Source organism: Impatiens glandulifera, chromosome 3 (assembly GCF_907164915.1).
Source record: "Impatiens glandulifera chromosome 3, dImpGla2.1, whole genome shotgun sequence".
Taxonomy (NCBI): domain Eukaryota; kingdom Viridiplantae; phylum Streptophyta; class Magnoliopsida; order Ericales; family Balsaminaceae; genus Impatiens; species Impatiens glandulifera.
The window spans coordinates 51,024,403-51,035,105 of record NC_061864.1 but is presented as its reverse complement, the minus strand read 5'-3'; positions in this window follow the sequence as shown (position 1 = coordinate 51,035,105).

The window sequence follows — 10,703 nt, the reverse complement described above, 5'->3', positions numbered from 1 at the left end:
TTATCAATTGTGTCGCCGCTACATGTTATATAAATACTTGTTAATAAAATAAGCCGAAAGAATATTCAACCCTGTTGTATTCATAAATATCAATTACAAAAGTGAGATGTCTATCATTATTTTAAAATTTATTGAATTACACCATATTATCATCTAATTATCAATTCTTTTTAAAAACTATTATTTATTTTTATAATTTTTTATATGAAAAAGTAACTTATAATTTTTTCATTAAAAATGTCTCAAAGTAGGAATCGATCTAACTGTTGGATAAAAAAACAAATTCTAAACTTGAAATTGTTCTTTTTGAGAGTTGAACTCAAGTCCTCCGGCATAACAATGCGATGCTATAACCAATTGAGCTAGATATATTCATATTTCTTAAGACATTTCTTTAGTTTAAATACAAAATACCATAAAAATATACTTCAATCTATTTGATCCTTCTAGACTAGTCTTTATTTTTATCTGAAAATAATTCATTCAACTAGAGTGAATAGGAAATAACATCATTTTTTGGATAGTTAAGCTCAATAATATATAAAACAATAATGAAAAACAATGCACACATCATAAAGTATACGCATTTTACAAATACTCTAATATTCGAATAATAATTGTCTTATCTTTATTTACTTTAACAATATCATAAATATAACAGATGTACTTCAGAAGTATGGATTCATGTTAGTTGTACAAAATTCCTAAATATTTATCAAAAAATTTGCATAGCGATGAAGCCCTATAGTGTCTCATATTTTCAAAAATTCCAAACATTCATATTTCAATAATTTACTTTTCTTTTCAAATACTTAAAAAAACTTATAACATCGTCAATAATTCTATCCATGAACCTTCCCTATAACCATTTCAACCATCTTCTTCATCATGATATGATATGATACCATAAATAATCATTAAGCATACTTTTATTAATATTGGATGTCTCACACCTAGGCATGGCAAATTTCTGGGTGAGTGACAATCCGAACCGGACCTACTCAAACTGGGTCTGATCTTGCCCCGAAAAATCGGGTAAGTAAACCAAAATTTTGAGTCCCGAACTAACTATATTCGGACCCGACCCGAACCCGATTTATAATAAGGATCCATTTGTTTTTTAAGAAGTTGTAAGCATGAAAATTTGATTTACCCTATTTTCAAATGATATTATTATTTTTAATAATATTAAAATATTATTTTGAATTTTTATATTCAAAATAACTCAAAAAAATAATTAAAACATAATTAAGGGTTAATTATTGTGAAAATTATACCCTAATTAGAAAAATTGCTCAAAATTCCAAACTAATTTGTGAATAAAAAAATGTATTTATTTTACCCAAATTAGACCAAAGAAGAGGTTAAAAATATTTAATTATGATTTAATAATGAATTATGTTTAATTTATTACTTAAAGCAATTTAATAAAATTCCCAAAAAAAAAAATAAAATATGATCATAATTTTTATTATGATTCTAAAAATATTTTTTGTGAAATTTTTGGTAAATAAAAACGTAAAAAAGGGAATTAAATCGATTTTTAATAATCTTTTTTATTAAAAATAAAATATGATAATATAGTGTAGTCGAATATTTGTTAAAATTCTGCAGCAAGATCCTGGACCATCAGATGAGCGCTCAAACTTCATCCAACAGCCCAAATGCTCTTACGCGGCCTGCTACAACGGATCAAGCACGCGCCTATCACCCTCGATCAACTAACCCCGTTAGTCAAAAGAGCTAACCACAGACAGAACTCCAACGGAACTCGGCATTCCGTCACCCAAGTCTCGTGACCCTCTGTAGTCTCGTTACGACTCCTAGGAATGACTAAGTAAAAATCGGCAAGGATGATCTGGACAAAAGGGACATTCCCAACTAAATAAGAGATTTTCGGGGTACAGTTACCAATCCAGCAGGAAGGCAAGGCTGAACGAAGTGTGAAGATCAAAAAGAAGCTCGACTAAAGGGTAAAGATCGATGTAATTGAGTCGACCAGAAGGTTCAGATCTCCAAGACGCTTGACCATAGAAAGAGGAAGCTCGACTATAAAAGGTTTAGTATTTCAATACGCTCAAACGAAGTGTTCAGAACGAGAAGACTAATAAGGTTCATTTCGAACAAAGGGTGTAGGTCCAATTTTTTAATTCACGGGCAAGGTCTCTAGTTCAAGTTCAAGATGGCCCAGCCCCAAAAGGACGTCGTTTCACTCATCGTCTCTGATCGAATGCAAGGGTTGCCGATTCATGATCGTCCTCGGCGCTTTTTTTCTAGAAACTCCAGCTTCCACCACAGACGATCAAATCCGCTGATATTTTTGGCCACGTGCTCCCCTCGTCATCACCTATAAAACCCCCTTATTCTCTAGCCTTATCCTGCCCTAGATAAGGTTCTAGCCTTATCATGCCCTGGATAAGGCTGTCAACGAACTGGATAAAACTTTGAAGATAAGTTCGTCGGGGGTAACTTCGACCTGAATTATCCCTCCTCAATTGACTTACCCATATAATAAACACTCCTCAATGCTTTGTGAAGCAAATCATCGAAAAAACGTCCAAGAATTACACACTAAATCAATCTTTGAAGAATCGGCCAAAACTGGTTTTTGTCAAAACCTTCTCTAGTGATTCCCGCTTTGATCCAAACTTCTAGATAGTCTTCAACACCTCCCAAGAATGTTCTCCATGTGTTGGTATGAATCCAAAAGCTTTTTATTTCAGTTTGTAATTGAAAATTTGAAAATTTCAAATTTTCTTGTTTGATCGGGTTTGATCTTTTATAGGCTTGATTATGTGATTTCTATGTTTAAAATATTATATATATATAATGTATAAACTTTCTGTTAAAAGAGATTTATACTTTCTGTTAAAAGAGATGAGATAAATTCAACCTATATTAAGAAATTCGAAATTTTGAGTTTGAAAATTAGATTTTTAAAATTTTTGTGTTCTTGGTTTTATTCTAGATTTTTTATCCAGTTAGTTGCTATACATATTTTTTAGCATGTTAGAATGATTTCTAAGAAACTGTAACAACGTTTTACTGAAATTTTTAAAAATTAAGCTTAAAACTTAATTTTTAAAAATTTCTTGTTCTGAATTTTTTATCCATTTAGTTGTTATATTAGAATGATTTCTAAGCAATTGTTCCATCATTTTGATCGTGTTTGGTCAAATTGTGTTTTTGAAAATTTTTGGATTTTGATTCTATCTTCAAAATGGTTTTAGTGTTTCAATGATGTTCTTGATTTGGTTAAGTTCAACTATATTCATCATTTCAAAGCTAATAGAACAAAAATCAGACATCGAAATGATCTAATTTGAAAAATCTCAAAATTTGACTTAGAAGTGGTATTTTGAAAAATATTTATGTAATGATCTTGAAATCATGATTTATGTTAGGGCTTTTGTTCTTCATGATCATATGAACTAACTGTAGCTTACCGATCGTGATTCCATATTCTGAATCAAAGGTTATGGACTTCTGAAATTTCTAACCAATATAAGAACACCTCAGTCCTAAGGTTTTGGCCTAGGACCGATAATCCTTGGTCTTGTTCATCAGCCGCGACCGAGAAAACCTAGTCTCTGACCGAGGATTAGGACTAGTGTTTTTCAGCTCCGACCGAGGACTAGGACCGATGTTCTTCAGCTCCGGTCAAGGATCAGGACCGGTGTTCTTCATTTAGGACCGAGCCCTAGGACCGAGTTTTCGAACCTAGGACCGTGGAGCCCAATCGAGTTTTTTGACTTAGGATTGAGTTCTCTCCTTAGCCTATGACCGAGAGTCTTTAGCCTAGGACCATGGACTAGGACCAAGAGCCTTTAACCTAGGACTGATGATTAGGATCAAGCCTCTTAGACCTAGGACCGGTAAAACTAACACTAACCTTAGACCTAAGACCGATAACTACCTAACCCTATGACCGAGAACCTGGACCGGTAGACTTGACATATGACCGAGCCTCCCAAGTCTATGACCGAGCCGCTTGAGTTTGGGACCGAGCCACCCGAGCCTAAGACCGAACTCTCCAGTTCCTTGACCCATACAACCCGAGCCTTGGTTCGGACCACTATAGTCTTAACTGAGCCCGACCGAGCCTAGATCGGCCAAAGTGAACCCAGACCCTAGGACTCCGGTCCTAAGTCCTGTTTGGTTCCACTTTTCAAAATCCAAAATTATTTTTGTAATTTTAGAACCCGAATCCATTTTCAAATAATTCCGAAAGGTCAAAAAATGATATTTTTATATGTTTGGGATATTTCCTAAACTAATATTTTGGATAAGGCCCCGTTTGGAATTTATTTTTAAATTATAATATTTTCAAGTTTTATTAAATCTAATATCAGCGCAACAGGTAGACACCCCTTTATAAATAATTTTGTACAAGTATTTACGCGATTTAAACTCATCCTTGTTTAGGACCTCTATACTACTAATTAAAGGTAATAAATTATATAAATGGATTTATCATAGCCTCACTTTGTTTATTTTAGAAGAATTTTTAAAAATCGTCCTTAGGCGGGCGCGGAGGACATATCGTGAAAACTCTTTCCCGAGCGTAAACAGACAACGAACCACCCTTTTTAGAAACTCTAGTATAAATACGTTTATACACATATCATTTTATTAATTTTCATAAAATCACTTAGCGAATCTGATTTTCAAATAAATAATCTTTTAAATTAGTTATGTTTAATTAATTTAAACCGGGTTCTGGTTAAATTGTTATTTAGCTCCTAGATTATTAAAATTTGAACAAATAATTAATTATTTTTACTTAATTAATTTCTTATCGCTTCAGATATTTTAAAAATCTTTTAAAAATTAAATGTTTCATTTTAAAAGATGTCTGACACGCAAATCAAGGTTGAAACGCATCGAATATCGAGCCACTTTGCAATCTTCCCCATATTGCCACGCGTTCGTCTCACCTCGGCGCATGCTAAGCTATGAGATGAGATCGAGATCAAAGTTGGGGTTACAAAAGTATCATTTATAAATGTGAACCAAATATATATATATATATATATATTAAAACCTTTTGAATTATTAAATATTTTTTTATACTAACTTAATTTAATTATTATAAGTTAAATACTTATTTTTAGTAAATAAAAAATATTTATTATAATATTTATTATTATTAATTTGTTTTAAATTAATGTTATAAAAAAATTAAAATAAAAAGAATTATGTGTAGAATATTAAAATTATACTCCTTTGTCCTATGTTAAACTTTACATATGTAGTTGGTACAATCTTTAAGAAATAATAATATAATATGTAAAGTAGGTGGTTGAAAAGTGTGAAAGTAAAACAAAAGACATATTTATCTTTGAAGATTAAAATTAAATTGCACAAATTAAGCTTTTCTCAATTTTTCCCTCTTAAAATACATAAAGATTTCCTTTTTAATTTTACAAAATTTCACCGACTATAAATAGTCATTTTATAGCAAGAAATTCATATTCAACCGTTCAAAAAAAATGTCCAACTCAAAGCTAAACTAATGAAATTAAAAATTTAATTTAGTTTCTTTTGGAAGGTAATAATGAAGGGAGACCTTGAAGGGGCAAGTTTAACAAGTTTAACGAGGCAGCTTCAAAATTTGGATACATTCGACAACCAATTAGTGTTATCTGTGCAGTGGCAAGGCAACAACTACAAGCATGTATGTCCATACATGTAATCAATAAGAAAAGGAAATAGTTACAACAAGCAAATTTGATAGTGCAAAACTACAAGACATTGATTTATCCAAAAGAGGAACATATAGAAGCATTGCTAAGGAAATGAAGATTAGTAAATCTTCAGTTGGGAGGTGGTTTAAAAAGAAACTAATTAAGGCTCATTCAAATGAAATTAAACCATCATTAACATATGTAAACAAGATCAGTAGAATCAAGTTTAATATTGAATCATTATTCGTTGACTACTCACAGAATGTAATCAAATTCAAGAGCATGGAATAATATTACAAAAATAAATCAGAGATATTATTTGCGTCCAAGTGAGCCTGATCCATATAGGAGTTGTCAGAGCAAAAGGTTCATAACTAAGGTTATAACTAAGGTTATGTTCCTTTGTGTAATGTCAAGGCGCATATATGCATCAAATTGTGAGTGTTTATTTGATGGAAATTTTGGAATTTTCCCTTTTGCACATACAGTTCCAGCAAAAAGAAAATCAAAGAACGGGGCAACAGGTACTTTAGAGGTAAACGTTGTGGATTCAATCACAAGACATGTCACAAAAATTGCTTTTTCAATTAGGTAACATAAATTACACTGTAGAAGTTTCTCTTGTACTCTAATGTGTCTCCTAAATAAGACTAAATTTTTATTTCGACTTATTAGTGACATAATTACAAGTCTTACCAGCTATAAGGGTTAAGTGGCCAAGTTTTGCCTCTAAGGATATCATAATCTAACAAGACAATGCTAGACCTCATATAGGGGATGATGATCCATATTTTAGGGTTGCTGTAAGAATTAAAGGATTCAATATTCACATTGTATTTCAACCACCAAATAGTCTTGACACTAACATAAATGATTTTGAATGTTTAGAGTATTGCAATCATTGCAGGTACAAAAGCCTACACAATTGATCAGATGCTTATAGTAGTTGAAACATCATTTAATGAATTATCACATATTACCCTCAATAACGTGTTTCTAAGTTTACAATGGTGGAAATCATCAAAACAAAGGGCCATAAAATTCTACAAGCTCCTACATATCAAAAAAACATTCATAACTTAGGGCAGTCATGCTTCCACATGCCCTAGAAGTGGATTTACACTTAGTAAAGGAATGTATGGACTATTTGATGAAAACAAATGAAATAGATGGACTAGAAGATCTTATCACAACTATTGATCAGATGGAGGGTGCACTCTAAGGAGGGTACATGTCAGTTTTTGTGAAGGTAGGTTAGTTTTTGTAGAGGAAGGGTAGTAACCATGAAGGTAAGTCAGTGCTTATGAATGTATGACAATTTTTGTATGTTTACATGTACAAAATACTTCTAAATAATGGAGTATGTTTTAGTTGTAAACATAACGGTGATATAAATATTTTCATCACAGATTTCAATCATAAACTGACCAACCCAACATGTATAATTCATCTAAAAAATCTCACATATTTCAGTCATAAACATGTATAAGGCATCACATATTTCACAATAAATAATTTAATCAGATATCACCTGAGCATATTCTGGTATCAACAAAATGGTAGGGCAATAAATAGCCAAAATTTCCACAATTGACCTACGTCTCTCCATTGCATCGGTGTCCAGTACCATGGCCAAAGAGTCTGATTCAACACCATCAACGAAGGAGAATCCGATTTAATAGATATCGAAGTCAAAGTCTCTAATTCAACCACCATTGATGAAATACTTTCCATATCCGAAAAATAAAGCGAGTTGAACCCACTAGGCGTCGAATTCGACCATGTAGGTAAACAAGACTCCGACATACTTTTAAGGACCCATGAATCGAGCAAGAAATTGACTAATTTTGGTTCAATCCTAACATGCGAGCACGAATCGATGTCGCTCATAGTGAGAATAACAGATGAATCGGACTCCCCTTCGTCGATGGTATATTTAGAGTAGAGATACTTACAGTTGAGTAGAGAGAAATACTTATAGTTATTTATGGTATATGTTGACTAAATTGACTAATAAAGCAAATGTAAAGTTATGGTGGGACAAAAAAAAAGAGATGTAAAATTTATGAAGGGACGGATAGAGTATTATTTTTAAAACATTATAAATCTTAAGCAAAGTTTTTATACTTAAGATTATGAAAAATATTGAAAAGAATTACATAAATAATACAAAATCAAATATGATTTCACTAAATTATAAATTTTATAACTTTAAGTACATCTCAACTATTATATTTGAAGAATGCAAAATTTTGTAATCTAATAAAATCAAACGGATCCTTATTTGAAATGAATGAATCTATTATTTACTTGCTAGGAAATCAAGCAAATCTTATTGTAAATTAATGAAATCAAACATATTCTTAGTTTTATCTCTTTTCTCTTCAAATCTTTTAATAGTAAAAGAAAATCTTCTTTTAGATTAGAGAAAAGTCTTCTCTCATCTTTTCGATTGAAACTTTTTTTTTCAATCTAGTTGTAGGAACCTACTAGGCAAATAGATATCTCTTGTCCCTTTTGTAGAATTTATATACTTAATGATCTAACAACTCTTTTATTTAGATCTAATGCGGAAAAATAATTTAAACTTACCTCCAGCCATTCTTCTTAATGCTTTAAAGTTTCGATCTTCTAAAACCGATTTATCTCTTATCGATGGTGTTTTTCTTAGATGAGATAATGGCCTTAGGGACCTTAACACTATATTTATAATCCCTCTCTTTCCATCAAAGAGACCTTAATGGGTAGTTACTAGTTAGTGGGTAGTTATTCCAAATGGGTAGTTATTACTAATTAGTGGGTAGTTATCCCAATTATTAAACTTTAATTTATTAATTAAACCATTTAATTCCAACATTCTCCCATTGGTTTAATAAATAAAATCATATCACAATAAGAAATTTGATACATGAATCATAGCGATAAATCCTCTAAAATTGAGAATCATCTTCTATGTATCACAATGCATCAGATTTCTCAATAACAACCCATAAAACTCAATGAATAAACCATATGTTTATTCTAGGTCCGAACTTTATTATTTCTCAAAAACGATCAATATGCGCATAACGTAAATCAAATATGAGAAATCATTACTTATTAGAGTTTCACTTAAAACATTGTTCTTACAATAAATAAAATCATAAAACAGAACTAAGTCCCATTCGTTCTACATGATCCTTGAAATTCTTTGGTGGCATGCCTTTAGTCAAAGGATCAGCAATCATCAACTTAGTGCTAATGTGTTCAATGACCACTTTATTTTCCTTAACACGTTCTCTAATGGCTAAGTATTCAATGTCGATGTGTTTACTTCGACTACCACTCTTATTATTCTTAGCCATAAAGATTGCAGCTGAGTTGTCACAAAACAATTGCAATGGCCTAGAGATAGAATCCATAATTCTAAGCCCATCAATAAAACTCTTCATCCATACACCATGCGAAGTAGCCTCAAAACACGATACAAATTCGGCTTCCATAGTGGAGGTTGCAATCAATCTCTGCTTTGCACTCCTCCAAGATACAGCTCCACCAGCAAGCATAAAAACATAACCAGATGTTGATTTTCGTGAATCAATACATCCAGCAAAATCTGCATCGGAGTAGCCTACCACTTCTAGAGTATCAGTCCGTCTAAATGTAAGCATGTAATCCTTCGTTCCTTGAAGGTATCTCATCACTTTCTTTGCAGCTTTCCAGTGGTCTAAACCTGGATTACTTTGATATCTTCCCAATACCCCAACAATAAATGCAATGTCAGGTCTTGTACAAACTTGAGCATACATCAGGCTTCCAACAGCAGAAGCATATGGAATGTTTTTCATTTGTTCTCTTTCGAGATCATTCCTTGGGGATTGGTTCAAACAAAATTTATCACCCTTAACAACGGGAGCTATACTTGGTGAACAATCTTTCATCCGAAATCTTTCTAAAAGCTTATTGATATAGGTTTCCTGAGACAGACCCAAAACTCTTCTTTTTCTGTCTCTATGTATCTTAATGCCAATGACATAAGACGCATCACCCATATCCTTCATATCAAAGTTCTTAGAGAGAAATTGTTTCACCTCATATAACAAACCCTTGTCATTTGCAGCAAGTAGAATATCATCCACATATAGAACAAGGAAACAAAACTTGCTCCCACTGACCTTTTGGTATATACAATGATCCATAACATTCTCTACAAAACCAAACGAAGAGACAACATCATGGAATTTCAAATACCATTGACGAGAAGCTTGTTTCAATCCGTATATGGATTTCTTAAGCTTGCATACTAAATGCTCACCATTACTAGAGGAAAATCCTTCAGGTTGTTTCATGTATACCTCTTCCTCTAGTTCTCCATTGAGAAAAGCCGTTTTCACATCCATTTGTTGCAATTCTAAATCAAAATATGCAACTAATGCCATGATTATGCGAAGTGAATCTTTCTTTGATACAGGAGAAAATGTATCCTTGTAGTCAATTCCTTCCCTTTGAGTTGAGGCAAATAAACAAAATTATGTTTACCAATGTAAATCATGCTTAAATTAAAATATATCTAATGACATAAAACTTGCCTGTGGGCTAAAGATTCAATTCAGTCAGATACATTCATAACCTTATGATAAAACTATCAAATCATTCATTTTCTTAACTCCTGTGGGTAATTAAAAAAATATATAACATGATATTTCATCCCAATTAATCACATACAAATAATAGAAATTCCTGTGGGATAAAATCTATTATATTAATGAAATTAATTACAATAATGTTAATATGATTCCAAACAATTATTTTTCAGCCTAACTAAAGATGCTGTGGCTATTCTTTAATTAGCTAAATCAATCGAATCATTTGACATTTTAATTCACAATAACATTTATAAAATATACTCAAATTATAAATAACGTGAATCAACCATAATAATTAAATGAACGAAACTTTCTTGAATTAGTGCAGAAATATTATAAATAAGTTTCATTAACAAAGAAGGCAGAAGTTTTTAAGGCTCTGATACCAAAT